This window comes from Chionomys nivalis, chromosome 13 (genome assembly GCF_950005125.1).
Source record: "Chionomys nivalis chromosome 13, mChiNiv1.1, whole genome shotgun sequence".
NCBI lineage: Eukaryota > Metazoa > Chordata > Mammalia > Rodentia > Cricetidae > Chionomys > Chionomys nivalis.
The window spans coordinates 37,273,156-37,293,384 of record NC_080098.1 but is presented as its reverse complement, the minus strand read 5'-3'; positions in this window follow the sequence as shown (position 1 = coordinate 37,293,384).

Below are 20,229 nucleotides of genomic sequence, written 5' to 3'. Positions count from 1 at the left end.
TTTCCCTGACCTAATAATGAAACAATCTAGAGAACTGTGCCATTGTTATTATATTATATTGTCCTTCACCTGTTTAAAAAAGCAGTTTAGAAAAGGAGCTGGGCAGTGGTGGCACACACCTTTAATCCCAGCACTTGGGAGGAGCAGGCAGGCAAATCTCTGTGAGTTCAAGGGTAGCCTGGTCTACAACAACTAGTTCCAGGACAAGCTCCACAGTTACAAAGAAACCCTGTCTCAAAAAACCAAAAAAGAAAAAGAAAAGAAAAGAAAGAAAGAAAGAAAGGAAGAAAGAAAGAGAAAGAAATGGAAGAAAGAAAGCAGTAGATGATCTTTACAGGGTATGGCGAAATACATACATCAATTTGGTATATCAAAACACATTAACTATTACAGTACATATTTTATAGGGATTGCACTGAATCTGTGTTTGTGAAGGACCAATAAGTGATATTGATTTTTCTTATCCATAGACGTGGGACAGCTTTTCTTTTTGTGTGTTTCATTTCTTTCATGAGCACTTAATGCTTTATGGTAGAGATCTGTCTCCTCTTGTTTGTCCAATGTATTATGCTGCTTTTTAACTGCTCTAGATTAAGTAACTATCTTGATTTCTACTTAATGTAACTTTCTGTTGTCATACAGCATTTATATTTTTATATATTGGTTTTCTATCCTAAAGCTCTCTCTCTCTATATATATATACATATATATATAAACTCAAAATTATTAATTCATAGCGAAACACAAGGCAAAACTGTAATTAGACATTGCCTTACCCTAGTAAAGTATCTATTATCAAAATGTTGGCAAAGAAAAATGGGATTCCTTGTATAGTGTTAGAAATTGTGTAAATTAATTTATCTACTATGAAAACAGCCTGGATGTTGCTCAGTAACTGAAAATAGAGTTGCCATACAACACAACGATCCGACTCCTATGTTTATGCACAAAGGAAATGAAGTCAGTACATCAGAGAGACATCTGTACCCCATGTTTATGGCAGCAGCATTTGCAATTGCAAAGAAATAAATACACTCTGCTGTTTATCAACTCAAGAATGGACAAAGAGGAGCAGGACTGAACCAGCGACCTGGGCCAGGGTGGGCCTCAGGCAGCGAACTCCACAAGAGCAGGATTGAGCCAGAAATCTGGGCTGGAGTGGGCCTAGGAAGGTGAACTCCATGAGAGCAGGAACAGATCCAGACCAGCGACATTTGAGGAAACAGGACTGGGCCAGTGACATAGGCCAGAGCAGGCCTGAGGCAGCAAGCTCCACAGGATAGGGTCTGAGCTGGTGTCCTAGGCTGGAGTGGTCCTGAGACAGTGAGCTCTGCTGGAACAGGAGCAGATCCAGACCAGGAACATTTGCAGAGGCAGGACTGAGCCAGCCACCTGGGTCAGAGCAGGCCTAGGATGGCAAACTTCACAGGAACAGGACTGAGCCAGCGAGATAGGCTGAAGCAGACTTGAGACAGCAAACTCCACAGGAGAAGGTACAGGAGAGCAACTGCTGAGGGAGTCGGATAGATCCAGAGAGCTCTGTGGGTCCAGGCATGAGTCTGAGACCTATGAGGGTGTAGGCAGGAATCAGAGAGTCTACAGGTACCGTTGTGAGTCTGGGACCTTCAAGAGAGTAGACCTGAGCCAGGACCTCTGCAGGTCCAGGCATGAGTCTGGGACCTCTGAGGAAGTAGATCAGAGCCAGAGACCTTTGTGGTAGCAAACCCAAATCAGGGTCCTCCACAGGAGCATATCTAGACCAGGGACATTTACAGAAACTGGCCTGAGCTGGCAACCTAGGCCAGAGGAGACAAAAATCTTTACGGAGGCAGAGGAAATCATGGGAGTGCTGAGAGACCTCCAGGACCACAAAGTGACCAACGGAGTAACTGGGACCATGGCACTGAGTGCATCATGAGGAGCAATCCAAGCTCAGAGCCTTGGATCCACTGGCACCTGAAAGATTAATCACCAAAGTCACAGAAAGCCCCAACTATATCAATTAGAGGAAAAGATCGGTAGACAAGGTAAAAACACGCACAACGTCACCAGTAAAATCTAGTGAACCTACCACAGCAAGACTGTTATTTGCAAGAAAATTAGAGAACAGGAGATTTCTATGTTAAATAAAATTAACCAGGAAAAATAATTAAATGTTACTTGGTATTATTAATGTTTGGAATTGTAAAAAGTAGCTTTCATAAAATTTGAGAATATAGCAGTGTGAGGCATTGGAAAGAGTCGGGGTGATGGGGAACAGGAATGTTAGATTAGTGGATACTAAGTTATAGTCAGATACAATTAAGAAAGAAGTTGTGGTGTGTAGTGTAGAATGATTAGAAACAAGAACAAAGGACTGTACTTTTCAAGCAACTACAAGAAAATTTATTGAAACATATTATCACAAAGAACTGATAAATGTTTTAGCCTTGCTACTTATCTTCTAGTTGACCTCGTGAAGATGCTTTAATCTGTATCTCCACATAAGTACAAGGCCTTATGTCACAGTGTTTGTGCAAACCTTTGTGATAATGGAGCAAAATGTTTAGCATGATTAAGCTTTACATAACTGTCAAAACAGACACTGACTTTGTAACTATATTCTGCCCTGCATCATGGGATAGCTCATATTTGTATTCAAGACTATGTATCTAGATTCCTCACACTTTTTAATCTGTGTAGCATCACTTTCTTGTGTACTGAGAGAAGCTCCTCTACAGAAGGTACAAAGACAGTAGTGAAGAAAATCAAGAGCTCTGAAGCTTGTGATTCTACAAGGCTGACTTTTCCAACTGTCCCAAAAGAGATGCTCTGCATCCCACTCAGTCTTTTATCTGTACCAGTTTTGTACACCGCTTCCATAGATTTTACCTATTATATTATTTTTACAATCATATTTAAATCTTGTACATCAACATGAATTTTTAAAAATATATTTTATTGGTTATTTTAGAATTTCATATACGCATAAAATTTTTGTCATATTCATTACTCTTTTCCCCCTCCAACTCCTTCCAGATTCACTTTCCATCCTCACTGCCTCCCAACTTCATGGCCTCTTTCTTTCTTTCTTTTTTTTTTGTCTGCCTAATCTATTTTGTGATGCCCATATATTCATAGGACAAAGTCAATCTTCCTTTTATGAAATTGTAGCCATCAACTGTCACTAAATTCTCAGCTAGAGATAGGGCTTATGAACACCTTCCAGTTCCTTATAAGAATGTTTATTAGCCGGGCGGTGGTGGCGCACGCCTTTAATCCCAGCACTCGGGAGGCAGAAGCAGGCGGATCTCTGTGAGTTCGAGGCCAGCCTGGTCTACAAAAGCTAGTTCCAGGACAGGCTCCAAAACCACAGAGAAACCCTGTCTCGAAAAACCAAAAAAAAAAAAAAAAAAAAAAAGAATGTTTATTGTCCTGATGTTGTGTGGGTCTTATGTAGGCAATCACAGTTGCTATGAGTTCCTGAGCACACTGTCATTTCCAAAAAACACTATTTCTGCCCAGTCCTCCCAACTATTGACCTTTACAATCTTTCTGCTTCCTCTTCTGCTACTGCTCTGAACCTTGCAAGGAAGGAGTGTAATATAGATGCTTCGCTTATTGCTCCGCAGATATGTATTCTCTCTACTTTGATGAGTTGTTAGTATCTATGTCAACCACTATGTTAACTACTGAACAAAGAAATTTCTCTGAAGTTTGAGAGCTTCAATATTTCTTAACATGGTTATGTGAATGCAGAGGGCAGTTCAATACTATATGCTTTTAGCAAAGTAATTATGTATAATAATTATTTTATAATAATAGTGATGGGGCCCATTACCTTCCCAACTATAGATTCTTGGTATGCATTTCCTTTTATTCAGTAGACATTAAATCCAATCATGCCTTTATGTCACCTATGGATGTATCTTGCCACCTCAAAGTTTATTGTAGCTTCCAGGGTTCATACTTAAGCATGGCTGCTAATGACTTTTCCCCCAAGTGGCCTAAATAGCATAGCTATCAGGAAAGTTGTCAGGAAGACTTTGCCTCTCCATGTCCTGTAACCGAAGTATATAATGTCTTCTGCAACAGGATTTTAACATGAAGTTTTGGTAGACAACCAAGAGCTACAGCAATAGCCTGTAATGTTTTAAGAGGTCTTGGGGACATGCCTGACGAAACACGCATGGGGAGGTGTGCTACATGTGGCCTTTAGTTTTATATTTGACAACCTATAGTTTCAGGGAAGAGCCTTGTTCCCTTTGTAATGGTAACACAAATTAAGTTCGTATACCGATGCATGTGTCTATGTGAATGTATAAGAGTGATATAAAGAGAAAAGGAAAATAATGGGGAAGGAGGTTTGAGTGGGGAGATGGGTGAAGGATAGGGCAGAGAAGAAAATTAGAGAGAGAGGTCCTTTCATTAAGGACATTAAGGGTCCTTGAAAGACACAACTTGAAATTGTGAGTTTGACTTTTAGTGCACCTATATCCAGGCCTACAGAAAATGCTCACCCTGAAACATGTCTTTGGGGGCTCCTAGATCTTTTATTTTTTAGTTCTACCTACTTTTGAGGCACCCCTTAGAACAAGGCATTTTCTCTCTCATCTGAACAAATAACTCCCATTATACTGGACAACCCTTAGAACACTTTCTAAATTACTGTGAAATTTCCACATAACCACAAGCTGAACCAGCATAAAATGCATTTTCATCCTTAAAACTCTAAATGTGTGACTCTTTTCAGGTATTTAGGATGGAATGGCCTGATGCACTTATTTTATATATTTTCAAATATGCCAATCTGCTAACTTTCTTGTTTATTCATGTTTATGTCTATCAACCACATTCTAATCCTTGCGAAGTATGACTATCATATTTGTTGGAAAGACTAGTAAGCAGGGATGGACGGTGCAGAAGCTGTTACTGGTAGCATCTGGCATTTAAATAATGATGGTGTCCTAGTTTAAGGATGGAGAGGCTTTAGTGAGCTTCCTCTTATTTATCTTATGGCTTTGATTGGGTTCATTTGCCCTCCAAAATAGAAAGCAGAAAAAGGTGGAGGTTCAAATATTGTTTTTCTTTCTGTCTTCTACATGATATAGCCCCAAAGTAATCATGAAAATGACAGTTCATAAAATCATAGCTGCTAACATCTGCCCAGATCTTGAGGGTTATATCTGCTCCATAAAGAGAATTGGAGGATTTAACTTTTCTGCACGAGATAAGCTTCTATAGTGAACTCTTTGGGAACTATTTAGAAATTAAATTTTGCCATTTTGTGGGCATCTCTGTTTTTGTTCTTCCTTCCTACATCTTTTTTTTTCCTTTTAGCATGTAGAAATGTGGAGTGGAAAGACTGAGTTTCTGGGGAATCATTTCCTTTTCATTAATAATGCTTTTCCTTCTTACATTAATTGAGGGTGACATGTGCCTTAAAGTATGATTCCTGGGGATCTGTCAGACAATGGCAGCAGTTATCATAGAGTCCTCTTTGGATGTATGTGGCAGTCAATATGGCACTGAGTACAAACGCAGCAAACCGTCCTTCCTGAAGGCTTGCAGAAGGCATGGAGACCAAAAGACTGAGCATCATCCATGAAGAAAGGAGAGCCAATTTCCAGTCAACTGGCAGAAGCCATTTCAAATCTTGAGTTAAATAGGAACCAGTTGTCCCTCACTGAAAAAAAAAAAAATCTGGCCAATTATCTGGTTCTTTCCAGGGGTAAGAACAAGAACCTTGAGGCTACATCCTGAAGTTCCTGTCTAATAGAAGACCCTATGGAAGTCATCAGTCCACAGATTTCATGGTTTAAGGGTCTGATTTCATGCTTGCTTATATTTATCCATGTCATGTTGAAACTACAGAGTGCATGCTGAGACACCCAGAGGCTTACTCACAGCTACTCTTTGGGAGCTTCATGTCCACACAGGGTCCCCCATAGTTACCTTTTGCACACTTAGTGACCGTATAATTTCTCAGGCTGCTTGAGCCACAGCTATGGGAAAATGCAGTTTAAAAATCATATAGTTCAAAATAACTCTGAGATTTCATCTTGCACCTGTGAAAATGGCAAAGATCAAAAACACTGATGACAACTTAGGCTGGAGAGGATGTGGGGTAAAGGGAACACTCCTCCATTGCTAGTGAATTTCAGTATGGCGATTTCTCAGAAAATTAGGAAACAACCTACCTTAAGACGCAACAATATTACTTTTGGGTATACACCCAAAGGATGTTCAGTCGTGCAGGAAGGACATGTGCTAAATTTGTTCATAGCAGCATTGTTTGCCATAGACAGAACCTGGAAACAACCTAAATGCTCTTCAACTGAAGAATGGATAAGGAAAATGAGGTACATTTACACAAAGGAGTACTACACAACAAATAATAATGACATCTTGAAATTTGCAGGCAAATGGGTGGATCTAGGAAACATCATATTGAGTGAGGTAACCTAGCCAGAAAAACAAATATCATATGTACTCACTTATAAGTGGCTTTAAGACATAAAGAAAAAAAGCAGCCTATAATTCACAATTCCAAAGAACCTAGACAACAAGGAGGACCCTAAGAGAGACATACATGGATCTAATGTACATGGGAAGTAAAAAAGACACGATCTCCTGAGTAAATTGGGAGCATGGGGACCATGGGAAAGGGTAGGAGGGGAGTGGAGAAAAATATATAGCTCAATAAAAAACAATTAAAAAAAGAAAAAAAGTAAAACTTTTATTGTGCAATTTCAGCATAAATACTAACAATTAAAATATACACTCTATATTTCCAAAAAATCATTCAGTTCCTTTCAAATATTTTCCCCAGTTCTGTCTATTTTCAAATTAACCCCATGCTGCTCATTGTGTGACATTCTAACAGGCCCTGGTGGACTAAAGACATCCTACTATCTTTTCTAGGTTTGGGTGTAAAGGTGACACTCTTGCTTAAGCACTTCCGCTTTCTCCAACAGAGAGTCCTCATCTTCTCTCCCTGTATCCACTAGCAGGGGAAGATTCAGGCACTGACCCCTTTAATATGTTTTTTAATTGAAATAGAATTGTATTGCCTTCTGTATCCCCTCCCCCTCTCCAGACCCTCTCAGCATCTCTCCCTTGAGCCTCCTACCTCAAATTGACCCCTACCTCAAGCTGATAGCCTCTTTTTCTTTGATTATTATTAGTACACACATATAAACATATATGCACATATGTATGTGTGTATATGCAAATACGTATCTATAGCCTGCTGAGTCCTTTTTTGTTGTTTGTGTGTATATGGCTTCAAGGGTGCCCAGTCTATGTTGCACAATGAATAAGAGGGCTCATCCCTGGGAGAGTCTAATTCTTTTTCTCCCAGCAATTTTTGTCTAGGGGTGAGACCTTGGAAATTCCTCACACACATTAATATGTCCATAGAAACTGGTTTGTTCCACTCTTCCTTTTCTAGGAGGGACTGAAGCTGAGGCTCCCAGGGGTTCTGTGAAATCCCCAAACCTCTAATAACCTGAAGACTCGTCCAGTCAACTCCTTCTACCCTTGGTACCCCGCTTCCTTTGTGAGCCACTTGGCAGAGGGCCTTCTCGGTGGGGGCACACTGCTATTCCTTTCCACTTTGAGACATCTGGCATTCTCCTGATGGTCTGCATCCGTTCCTTCTTTGAGGAAGGGCACAGTGCCGTTTTGTTTTGCTATAAACACCACAACTGTGAGCTAAGGGCCATCCTTACCTGTCAACATGCGTTCTATCACTCATACAAAAGTGCTCTCTCTCATCACCAACTCTCCTGTTCTTACTTTGGAAAGGCTTTGGCAACTACAGGTTTCTGAATCTCCCTCTGAGACACTCCTGCCAAGCTGTCTTTCTAGCCAGGGAGATCAAGAGAAGTCTGTTTGTCCTGTGACCTCTCAAAGCCATTTTAGGGAGGAATACATGAGGCTTTCCTATAAAAGCAACATGTAGATCAGTATTGCAGACTGGCCTCAGGCTTAAGCCATTCTTCCAGGTTTAACTAGCTTAACCGGAATGGAGTCTAGGACTTAAGATCTTTAACTAGCTCCCTATTTTCATTCTTCTAGTTCTTACACATTGATCATACTTCTTCTTACACATTAATCATGCTTTCAGATTTATAAGTATTTTGCATTTCTTTCCCTTTCTCTGCTAGCTGGGAAATGCTTCAACTAGCCACCAGCTCTGTTTTCTGTTTGCTGGTTTTTGTTTGTTTTCATTCTTCCTTAACTTGGCACCACTCACTCTTAACCAGATTTGACATTCTTGGTCTTGAAATATTTCTGACTCTGGCTCCGAGTTCTGCTGTGAGAACCTACTCATTTCCATGACAAATGTAAGCTAATAAAACAGCATAGTGTTTGGCACTAGAAACTATTTAGTCTGCATTGAGTGATTGACTGAGTTCATGAGTGAGACTGTTATTCTTTTAGGGTGATATGTGTATGTATAATAAAAAAATGTCTACATTGGGTCCATGGAATTCTTGAGTCTGAAAAAAGCTATGCTGCTGACCACACAGACTCTTCCTCTGAGCAATATTTTCAGCAATATTAGAGCTAGTAGAGTGGAGCTGGTCAGGAAAAGTGGTGCTGATAGGACAGGACCCACCCTCTGAGTAGTCCTAAGGTGACTGGGACACTCTGAGAAGATGAACATTGTATTGTGAATCTTAACTTATGTGAAGATTTATTGATCAGATACATATGTGGTTTTCTATGGGCCAGGTGTGCTCTTAGCTTTCAACATCTAGTCTTTATCATTACAAGAGCCCAGTGAGTTATATGATTTGCTTATTTTTCTATTTAATAGATAAGAAGATTGAAGATCTGGTAGTTGAGGCCACATAGCTCTAATTGGAGGAAAGGAGTCAGGGTTAGGTTTAGGATTAATTAAATCAACATGGCCTCTTCCTAGTAACAGAAAGTTATACTCAGTGGATCACTTTCAGTATGAGTTGTGTCAACTCTTTTCTATTCTCCACCATTCGGGTCTCACCACAACAAGGAAGACACAAGAGCCAACAATTGGTTGCCATTTTCTTCTTTTCTCCTTTCACAACTTCTTTGATGCTGTTGTTGTTTTGTTTGTTGGTCTGTTGTTTGTTTTTCGAGACAGGGTTCCTCTGTGTAGTTTGGAGCCTATCCTAAAACTAGTTCTGGAGACCAGGCTGGACTTGAACCCTCAAAGGTCTGCCTGCCTCTGACTCCCAAGTGCTGGGATTAAAGGCATGTGCCACCACTGCCTGGCCTTTCACAACTTCTTGACACCCCTCCATACTACATTATCTCATCTCCTTGGTGGGTGTGTTTTTTCAGCTTTTGATATAGATATTTATATTAGGAGAAAACTGAGCTAAGGATTGTGAGATTTTGATTGTTGCATGCACTCTATGTCTAGTTTTCTCTGTGATTTTTGGAAAAATCACAAAGTCTGTGGCCATATGTTTCTTCACCTATGTAGCAAAGAAGTTGGCCTAGGGATCATGCTAAGTTTCATGGTGTTAGACACTATGATTCCGCAATATAAAGAAATAAACCATTTTAGCAAATGCTTTGAAAATGTTTATAAAACAACTTAAAATGATGGAACCAGTTTCAACTCTCTGAATTTCAAAAAGCAAACTCTTCAGCTTTGTTTTCTCACATTCTTTGTTTACAAACATGTCCTTAGTTTTGCACAGGGGTGAGGAAAGCTTCACACTGACTGACCGAATTTTACTTTTAAAAAATTATTTTATATTATGTTATTTTGTTTAATCACAATTTAAATGTCACAATACAAATCAAAATAGTCCAAAATAGTGCAAAGACTGTCAAGATTTGTTTTAAAATTCACAGGAGCTTCCTGTATTTTCACAACTATTTAACATATGCCAGATGGAGAAATAATACATTGCTTCCTGTGGAAATGGGGCAGTTAGCAAGGCAGCTTTTCACACATAGGAATACTGTCTTTTATCTCTGAACCACCCCTGGATTTGGGAAGGGAAGCATCATGCTGGCTCTGCAAAGCTTTCAGGGCAGGAAGTTACGATCTGCATCAGAGAAGAGCTGATTTAACCTTGGCTTTGTATAAATGCTCTTATAGGTGTTGGGGGATTTGAGAAATAGAGGCTGCCCACCCAGCTTAAAGGGATTAGACTTCTGGGAAAGCAAACAGGGGCTGCTTGTTTGACTACAGAGATGGGATGTTGAGGATGTGAAATGGGGTTCAGGTTGGGTCACCAGCTTGGAGCTATCCAAACCTGCATGCGAAACCACTAACACCTTCCCGAAGCTTGGAGCCAGACCTCTTGCTTCAGAATTTCTGTGGGACTGGCCACCTCTTTCTGCTAGAGTATCTCATCTTTTTGTTGCTGTTTATTACAACATAAGAGGCTCTACTTTCCTGCCCAGCTCTTTTATGTGGAAGCAACCCAACACTTCAATGCTTCCCATGTAGTGATTAGGAACTTACCCCAATATCAAGAGTACACTCCACTCATCCTAGCCTTGACTAGCCCACATAAATTCTGTACAATGTTCTTCTTCAAAACTTGTAGAATCTGGTCATGTGGCTCCATCTCCATTGCTTCATCTATAGCTCTAGCTACCTACACCACCACTACCCTCCGTTGTTTTCTACCTGCTGCCTTGCTCATTTTCCATCCATGATCCCGTGATCCTTCCCTGTATCAAATCCCCCTTGAGCTTAGAGTTTTTATAAACTATGCGTTTAATTGATTCTGAGGACTCTGTGGGTTTAAGTGTGGTATCACTAGGTAAGAGTCCCCGTGAGATCTCTCATGTAGTTGCAATAGATGAAGGTCAGAATGAAGACTCCAAAACAAATTTGTACATTTGAATAGCTCCTTAGCAGGCCCAAGTTGGATGGTATCTTATTTAGGGCCTCTTTTGCTGTGAAGATGCATCATGACCATGGCAACTCTTATAAAGGAAAACATTTGATTGGGATGGTGGATTACTGTTTCAGAGGTTCAGTCCATTATCTTCATGATAGGAGCATGGTGGTGTGCAGGCAAACAAGGTGCTCTATCTGAGAGTGCTATGTCTTGCAGGTAACAGGAAGTTGACTGAGACACTGGGTAGTATCCTGTGCACATGAAACCTCAAAGCCTGCCCCCACAGTGACACACTTCCTCCAACAAGGCCTTACCTACTCCAACAAAGCCACACCTCCTAACAGTGCCACTCCCTGTGAAATTATGGGGGCCATTTACATTCAAACTATCTCAGATGGAATCAGCTGGACTCACCTGAGAAATCCAGACCCCAGTTTTCCTTCATATGATTCCCAGGGTCTCTACCTCTATCCATGGCCTTTCTGTAGAGGCTCTCTGATCCTGATGGTCAGGATCTGGGCCAGGAATTTCCAGGTTCATGACCCCTAATTCAAGGAATTGAAATAGAAGTTTACACAGATTTGCAAAGTTAGCAAATAATCTTCATTCAAAACAAATATAAGACATTCAGGATAAGTAGGTAAATTGATGACAGATGATAGATAGATAGATAGATAGATAGATAGATAGATAGATAGATACATAGATACATAGATAGATACATAGATAGATACATAGATACATAGATAGATACATAGTTAGATAGATAGATAGATAGATAGATAGATAGATAGATAGATAGATAGATAGATAGACAGATGAGAGAGAGAGAGAGAGAGAGAGAGAGAGAGAGAGAGAGAGAGATCCTTCACAGTCTGCTATTTGTTTACCCGCACGTGAGAACTTACAACTTAATACAATCTTTCTTTTTAGTTTCTTTGCCACTCAGGAACAAAAGTACCCTTTGAGTTTCTGACAACCAGACCCAGATGAAATGATCTGTTCATTTACTGAGACAATTAATAAAGAATGTCTCATACAGGGAGTTCTGTGGTGTTCAGAAGATAGACATGGCTTTATTAGCGTTTACCTTGAATTATGTTCTTCTTTCTGCAAGACGACTGCTATTCAGACAATAGTAGATTCTATTTAATTTTTATTTTTCTTTTCTATAGGTCTTTTGTGAAACAACCCCCTTTAATATACTGAAGATGATTCTTCATTTTTTTTGTCACACCATGGTGCACGTCCTGTCCACTGCAGTGTGACATGTGACTTTAATTCTGTTTGATCATCAGTGAACAAACACATTTTTTTCAGCTCTCCATCTTTTGGTGGACTGATATACCCTGTAATGGATTTTCCTTGCCCTATTGTGCTCTTCTATTACAAAATTAGTTAAAGATCCATTCTTACAAAATTGTGTAATTCTGTTCCTCTGTGTTATTGTCTGCTTAACCATAAATCTGGCATTTACAGTGGTGTTGTCTTCATTCTTCCTTTTTACCCACATCACCACCCATTCATGTTCAAATGCTCAGAGGCCCACTCCAAACTCTCCAAGGGGGCCGCTGCTCCCTTGGCTCAGTGTTGCAAGCCTCCCTGCCAGCTTGACAAAGACAAGTCCAAGAAAACAGTGGCATTGCGTGAAGTTGTTTGTGTTCTGTAGTCCTCTTCAGGTGTCATCTTGTCTACAAATGTGCCTGTTGCGGTCTTTTTTCCCCCTGGCTGACAGCTGCTTGCAACATGTAGCGCTTGCGGACAATTGAGCAAGCTTCGCCATACAGCTGACAGTACAGAAGCTCCAGTGGTGGAAGGCGTTCCTTTTTATCTGGAACAATGACTGCAGGACAGGCTGCTTGCATTTTCCAGCCTTCTATTTGCAGCTATGGAGGATTTTCTTTAACATCTGCAGGGCTCTTCCAGCACACCAGGATGCACTGAAACATAGTAATAGTGTTCTAAACGCCATCTTCATTCGGCAGAATTTAGAGAGTACATGTTCCCCTTTCCTTAGTCCCAATAACTCACAGGGTAGAAATGTTTCCACATGCTTCAAGTTGTTCTCATCAGTTTCCTGAAGGGAAAACAAAAGAACTCCGCAACTGATTGTGTGACTTTAGGAGTCACTGACCGACAAGCTCACACTTTATCATGACTTCTGCTTGGGTTCAACACTGAACATATCAACGTCTTAGAAGTCAAAATTCAGATGAAGGCCTACTAAGAAACTTTACTTTAAAATAAATCACCTTAGTACAATTTAATTAAAAATAATCTCTGAAAGTCATTGCTACAGGTGCATGCTAAGCATGTTGCCTGTCGGTGCAGAAATGGGACACCATGCAGCATGCAATCAGGTTGTTCCACAATCCAGCTGTAGAAAAAGAAAAACAAAGTTTTCTTCCTACACCTGTATCCAAGTCCATTCCAAAACAAGAATATAACCTGACAGTTTCTGGGTTTGGGAATCAATGGAATCAACCTCAAGTAAATAAAAGTTGTTCTCCTTAACTTCCACTCAGCAGGAGGCCGATATCGACTAGACAAATGTAAAACGTGCTGCAATGTGTGTATCAAAGGTCCTTACAAACCCTGACTTAGAGGAGCGTTTCAAAGCACATTACAGAATTAAAGACATGATGAAGGGTTATTTTATCCTGAAAACTATTGCTGTCTTTTCATTCATTTATCATTTCAACAGATTGGCTAAGCACTGAGTGCATGATAATCCAGAGGCATCCGATGAAGCCAAGGTCCCTAATACTGAATAAATTATATTTCAAAGGGGAAAATTAGGAAACAAATGAAAATTGTGACAGTTCTTACCAAAAAACAGAGTTTTTCTAAAACATAGAGAACAGAAAGGCTCTCTGTGCCTGGAGACTCAGATGAAGTTCATGAGAAAATTAGGTCTGTGGTTAGTGAGGCGAGACAGATCTTCCTAAAAGTGCATGAGGAAGAACATGCTTGTGAGAGAGAAGAGAACAGACAGAAACACAGATGAAACATAAATAATCTCCAAACAGAAGAGGAACTTATAGCACCAAAGAAGATGGTCCAGACAGGGTCTTAGGCAGAGAGGGGTTCAGACACAGGCACTGGCATCTGTTATTAAAAAGACTTCCTTAAAGACGAGACCAGGAAACATAATCATTCATAAGAACATCGTAAGACTTTGCTGTAGAAAAGTGACTATAGAATTAACATGAAGGGTGAGATTGATGACTGACTAGCTGAGAAACAGTTGTTTGTCAGAAAGACCCTCCCATTGAATAGCATATTCCAACCCTGTATTTTCTTTAGGGTTTTTGTTAAAATTTCATAGGTGAACAGTCTACATCATTGCTGCCTTTTCCTCTCTCCATCCAACTCTTTTCTTGCCCCTTTTTTCTTCTTTAGTTAGTACTGTAATATGTACACACAGAGACAAACAGATACAGACACACAATATATGTATATGTGTGTATATATGCATATTCTGTGTGTGTGCATGCATGTACATATAATTGCCTGAGTCCAAGTCCATTTAGAATTGCCGGTATGTGCATGTGTCCAGGCTAACCACCAGAACTGGACAACCTGTTATTCAGTTATCCATCTCTGGATGAAACTGATGTTCCCTCTCTCGGGAACAAATGGTCACCTGCAGCTCTTTATCTAGGGGTGGAACCATGTGGAATTCCTCTGTCCATGTTGGCATGTCGCTTGGTGTCATTATATAATTTACTCAACAATATTGCTGAAACCGCATTGGTGCAGCTTTCTTAGCACATCTAGAAGCCACTAAGTGGCAGCAGGAGTTCTGCTTCTCCAGCTCCTATACTCTTTCTGCCCCCTTTGCTGTGATTTTCCCAGTGTCTTAGGCTTAGGGCTTACGTTGCAGGTGTTTCTGCTGGGCTTGAACACCCCATTGTCTCTCATTCTTTGCAATTTGACGTTTTGTGGATCTTTGTAATAGTCTCCATCTATTACAAAACAACAACAACGAAAAGCTTCTTTGATGAAGGCCAAGAGCTGATCACCTATGGGTATAAGAATAAGTATTTAGAATATATTAGAGATTGTATTGGTTTAGCGCAGACAGTAGTAGGTTCACTCAGGTCTAGGACCTCTCCAGCCACAAAGAGTTGGCTAGGTTGACAGTATCAAGCATGCCTTTCCTCTTGCTGAGCAGGCCTTTAGTCCAATTAGATGGCTGTTGGTGACCTCCAAGATAAAAATGGCAGTACTGAACGACTGTGAGTATCTTTCTGGCCTAGCCATTGTTGCAGTTCGTGGGATGTACAGCTAGGTAGGACTACCAATTGCTCCTCTACCTTGGCAGCTAGCACAGCACCTTCTAGTACTATAAGAGTCAGTCCTTAGGTATGCTCCCAGGTAGGTTCCAGTTTGGTTACTCTAAGTACTGTGTCCAAAGTGTATGGTATCTTCAACAATGCGGTCTTGCCTTCATGTTCTAGAAGGCAACCATAGGCAATGATAATAGCCCAGATTGTTTTGGGAGAGTCTTGTATTTGTCTGACCAACAAGTATTTTAGGTAAGCTTGTAAAAATAGTGTGTTCTTGTATGGGATTTTCCAATGTCCTTATTGTTATCTATCACTCCTTTGCTCTCACCCACCATTGCCTTTCCTCCTCCACCCCCCAGGTACAGCCTTCTCCCATTATTCCCATAATCCCCATCACAGCACCTGTCTTCCACTGGCAAGAAATCTAAATTCTGTGTTGAAATGAAGTTGAAAAATAAGAAAACCAAAATATTCTCCAATTACAGGTAAGAACCCACTTTCTTCATTTGATTTTCTCACCTGAATTAGAGTAGGAATTAAGAAAGTATATTTTTAAATATCCCTCAAGCTTTTTAAAAATAAAACCATTTCTACTAAATGTTCAGTTAGGAATACTATTCAGAAATGCTGAGTATCATTGTATTGCTTTAAGTATTTAATTTCTTTTCATTTATTCTCTCTCTCTCTCTCGTGTGTGTGCACGTGTGTGTGTGTATGTGTGTGTTTGTGTAGTCACCTACGTGCCATAGCATGCACGCAGAGGCCAGAGGACAGCATGTTGAAGGTAGTTTTCTCCTTCTCCAATATATTCCAGGGATCAAGTTCAGGTCATGATGCTGGCTTGACAAGCAGACACGAAATGAAACATCTACTGGGCCCTGACATTATTCATTTGTTTTTCAGTGTTGTAAGTAGAACCCAGGGCCTTGAACACACAAGGGCAATGATCCGCAGAGCACTACAGATCAACATGATTTATTCTTTTTAATGCTCCAAACTAGCAGTTGGGAGTTCAGAAAACTTCTCCCTAGAAAACTGGAGAAAAGTCTCCAGAACCTGACACTTTCCTCAGGGGACTCAATTCACTAGACAACTCATAAGTGTTATTTAATCCCTTGGGTACTCTAAAAGCTTTTCTTTTTTATTTCGGTCCCTCGTTTACTTCTTTTCAGAATCCTGCCTCTTTCGTGTGTGTTGTTCCTCTCGGGTTTGTGAGATAGATCATGAGTTTGTGAAATTGGTAAAGAGAAAAAGGAACAAGTGGATGTTTTGATTTCTTAATCAAATGTCATGAGAAAATATCTAGAATAATAGGTTTTAAGCAAAAGAAAAAGCACGGTCTGTATCTCAGTCCAGTTTTGCATTAGAACAATGAGTTGTCTGCCTGGTGCCTTCACATGTGCTGAGAAACCAAAGGAAGCAAAGAAAAACCTTGGCTATAACTTCTGATGCTGAGGTGAGCTTACCAGGAAAAAGAAAAGCATTTCAGGCCCTGAGAGGGAATTTTCTCCTTGTTTCTGAGCCAGGTCCTAGCATCAGTGATAGGATTGAATTCTCTGGAGCCTGCTCCTTTGTGGTTTGCCGGGGTGTGCCCACGTGAGAAGTGCAACTTGAAGCATCAGAGTGATGAGAGATACAGACTTCAAGGGAAGAGGAGAAAGCTAAATAGTGCTCTTTGTTTTCAAAGTGCACGGTATCAAGAGAAACTCTTCTATAAGCACCACGCTCTGCCTCCTAGGGCAGTTTGGGGCTTTTGACCCCAAGCTGTGCATACAGGCTCATAAGTGGACAGTGCTAATGCTGCAGAGAGCCACACCCTGAGTGTTCCTCAAGTCCTCCTCATGATGGACTCTGAGAGCCATTATGTCCTCATGAAGAATCTAGTTCAGGCAGTGGGAATGAGAGCAACGTAATTGTATCACACGGTAAAAACCCAATTCAAGTGGACTCCCAGTGACCGTGGACCTGATAAATTTGATGAGCATCATTAGTTCTTTGTTTTTCTTTTTCTTTTGCTCCTTGCCCTTCCCAGTTATGGCTCAGAAATAACCTGAGGGAAATAAAGCAAAAATAAAAGCAAAGGCGCATGCTCCAACAGATGGATTGAAAGAACAAGGCAAGGACTGGCACCCAGAAAAGAGCATGCTAATTCAACACAGGGATTGTAAGCTCCCAAAGTTTGCATAATGAGGGCACTTCAGGCAGAGTTCTCAGCAGATGTGACAAGATTCAGTCACACGATTTTCATTAACGGCCTTGGGAATCCTGCAGTGGAAACCTCAGCCCTGCACTGAGAATTCTGTCTATTGTTTTCTGTCCCCAAAGTCATAAACGGATGTTATGTCCATGCCATGTTGCTTAAATCCCAGTACACCTTTATTCTCTCTAATCCTCTGCTCGACATGTGCAGATAGATCCAGTTTCCAGATCGTGCTCTCAAGCACACACGCAGCCGTGAAAGGCGCACAGAGGTGTACACAGAAACTCAAAGGTCTGGCTTTACTGGAAGGGTATCGCATTTGTGTTCAGAATTCGGATGGCCCTCCACGGTTTCCTTACATGGGCATAGCTGCTTAGAATTGCCTTCTTAATAACCTATCCTTGAAATGGGCAGAAGGAAAGAAAGAACTCTTCACCAAACCCATTCAATACAATGTTACTGTCACAAACAATTGAATAGCCATTGTGAACAGGAGCTGTCCTGTTCTTGACTTGAGATTTGCCAGCAAAGATGGAAACACCTACACAGTTTTCAGGTCACAGTGTAGCTAAGTGTTTGAGCATTCCCTGGCAGGTTTCTGTGGCTTTTTCAGCAAACAGGAAAAGCTACATATTCTGGAAGTCTCTGCTAAGACCATCAGTGAAGCCAGACCAGTGTTGATGAAGATGAATGCTAGACCCCTCAATAGATATTTGCTCACTCTTCTGAGTGTTTCCATTGGATTCGAATGGCTAGAGATGATGGACGTAGTGAACCACGTGTAGATCTATCTGCCCTACTTCTTGTAAAGGTGTGGAGTCATGGTGAGTGGTAAATGCAGTATTCCTTGACTCCCAGCACAGAATACCCAAGCTAGAACTTAAAATGCCAATCCTTGGTTACTAGGATATATATATATATATATATATATATATATATATATATATATATATATATATATATATATATGATTCCGAGTTGAGTACTAGATGGAGTTGTGCAGGATTAAGGAGAAAGTTAGTACAACCAGTCTCTTGGTTCACTCCCCCCTCAAAAAAATCTTATTTCCAATGACCTGCATACAAGATTTTCTTTTCCTTTGAGGCTAAGTCTACTGTGTAGTCCAGTCTTAGCTTGAAATCATGCATCTCCTATCTCAGACTCTAGAGTGTTATAAATACAGGTATATACTTTATTTCAACAATAAGAAAAAAATGAATGTTTAAATATGAACTCTTAATGGATGGATAAATTTCTCAAGTGTGTATGTGAAGTCCCTTTGCTGTAGAACACTTTTATTTATCTACTCATCATTAGGTTTTTGGACTTTGTTTTATCTCACTTGGATTTCCTTTTCTCTTGGACTTTATATTTTTAATAAAAATATTTTAGTCTCTACAACAAGAAATAATACAGATGAATTCTCATATAATCTGCTTCCTTTTGTCAGAAAGCAGCTTGAATAATTATAAAAGGAAGTTATTTCTGTCACTCTGAAACATGAGGTCATTTCCTACGCCCTCTGTTGATGGGACTTCCACAGAACCTAACTTTCACTGGGCTTAGAGAAAGCTGTATTCACACTTGAAAGACAAATGCTTTGGAGACTAAGGGCCCTGAGCTCACATCTCTCACTGTTAAGATAATGTGATCTCAACTGAGCTGTGTAGTTGCTGAAGCACTGTAATGACATAAGAGATGCCTTAAGGCTCAGAGAGCTACTACAGGTGTGTGCAGGCAAGTGCTGCTCTTAGCCTTGGCTGGGCAAGCTTCTTTTTCCACTGACTGTCCACAAACACTCATGGCTGCTCCAAGGGCTGAGTATAAGTGACTTCTATGTGGCCAGTCCTAAATGGGGCTTCTGTATTATTACTCTGGGAACATGTGGCCAAGGACATGGGAGGGCTGTAACACCTGGGAATGCTGTGCTGGGAAGTCCCTATCATGACTTTACACCAGCTTCAGTCACCTGTACTGGGCCTGCTCAAGACTCGGCCTATTGTCAGTCATTCATGGATGGTGGAGGGGGTTCGCGGAGCCTTGATCCTCACCAGAGAGCTAACTACTGGCTGTTGATGGATGCTGAGGAATGAGCTAGGAAAGTCCTTTTCCACTGAGCTACCTCATCCCAAACATGTCCTTTTAAAAAATAAGAATAATTGGCTACAGAGTAACTACACCATAATAAGGATATAAAAAATTCAAAAACTGTAAAGTATGTTATCTCCTTAGAAAACAAACTGGGTTTGAAGGCAGTATGAAGAAATCCTAGCTGATAGCCAGGAATCAGCTGTGCAAATCAGAGTTGACTTAGGAGACTGTTCATCATCACACTGCAAAGAAAACCAGGAAGGTGAGAGACTTCACCCCTGTGTTCAGATGATCCTATTGGAATTCTGCAGCTCCGAACTTAGCGCGCAGCCACTCGCTGGTCTAAGGAGCATTACAGTGCTGGTTTTGTTCTTGTGTTCTTCCCTCTGGCTTCTGCCAGTGGTCTTTTTCAGGGATTGCTCCGACACTTTACCCTGCTAGAATTTCTTTCATCACTTTTCAGACTGTGGATTGGCTATCAGTAAAATCAGCCCATATCAGGTTGACAAGCAAACAGCTTTCCCATTGGCTCTTGGGTGCTTGCTGGCCCACCTTATCTTTAAAAGCCTTTTGAACTTTGTGTAGACATACAATCCCGAGGCAGGAGGAAAAGGTTTTGGATTAAACAATCCAGCACAGTTTGTAAACATTTGCCTTCTGCAGTCCTCCGTATTAGGTATGGAGTACAGATTGGACCTTTTGCCTATAAAAGAGACACTCAATACTCCTGAGATTTGGAGAACTCCCAAAGTTCATCAGTTTCTCGGGTGTACATTTTTACGTTTTTTTTTTTTTTTTTTTTTAAGTT